We start from the raw sequence: 1,106 nt of genomic DNA on the forward strand, positions 1-1,106 counted from the left end.
TCAGTGTGATATCTTTCATATAGACGTGTATTTTTGTAAATATGGTTTGCTTTGGCGGTGACTATTTATAGACGAAATGTTGAAATCCAAATAGATATTCAGAGGTTTTTTCTAAGGATTAGATCAAATAATCGATGTGGAGCAACAATATCTACTGGTTTTATACCCAGAACAAAGAGAAAGACCAAGTAAATAAGACGTTATCTTTTGACGTAGTTGAAAAAGGTGCTACGTATACAATCGTGTTCCAGTTGTTATAATCTGTGCTATTGTTTCCTTCGGCAAACACGTAAACAAGCCAGGTTTGTAATTATTATGTGATAATAATATATACAAATAAAGACATATTAACACAATAATTATTACGCCAATACTGCAGATTAATGCTTGACACAAGTAGGCCTGCAGTTCACATTTTTCAAAAAATTTCCCCGTGGCTTAGTAAATGTCTTCTGAATTCAAGTAACTGAATAGACTCATAAAGCGACTGGTTGTTTAACACGGTTATATGATTAATTATTTTCCATAAATACTGATATTGCCTATAGTATCAGATGGTAGCAAGGTGAGTGACGCATCAACCTAATGCCTGAGGTATTTCTTCCCATGGTTTGGTCACACCTAACTATTTCGTTTAAGTAAGTTTATCTACTTTTGAAGTGGTGTGTTTTTTGTGAGTTATGTGAAGCTATTAGCAAACAGCAAAATCAAAAAACAAATTACGTTAGGAACTTACATATAGATTGGGCAAAAAAATACTGTCAACTTGATTTCCATTATTTTCGAGTTTAAGAAGACGGTTTTCGCTTTTCTAGGACGCATTAGGCTTTAATGCATGCCATTTTTACAAGGTTAAAGCCAAAAAATATTCTTTTAAGAGAATCCATGCGGTTACGTAAGTTTCTATGGATAGCTTTTATAACAATTTATAAATCCGACATGAAAAGTTGACACCGTAACAGACTATTTAAGGAACAACTAAGAAAAATAGGTGTTACATAAATGCTGACTAAATTTCAGAGACCCCTGTTTTGAAAGCAAAGGATTGGCCACATAAACTCTAAGTCGCACTCGGTGCGCGAGTTTACGAAGTTGTGGCATATCAC

This window comes from Varroa jacobsoni, unplaced genomic scaffold (assembly GCF_002532875.2).
Source record: "Varroa jacobsoni isolate VJ856 unplaced genomic scaffold, vjacob_1.0 scaffold_767, whole genome shotgun sequence".
NCBI lineage: Eukaryota > Metazoa > Arthropoda > Arachnida > Mesostigmata > Varroidae > Varroa > Varroa jacobsoni.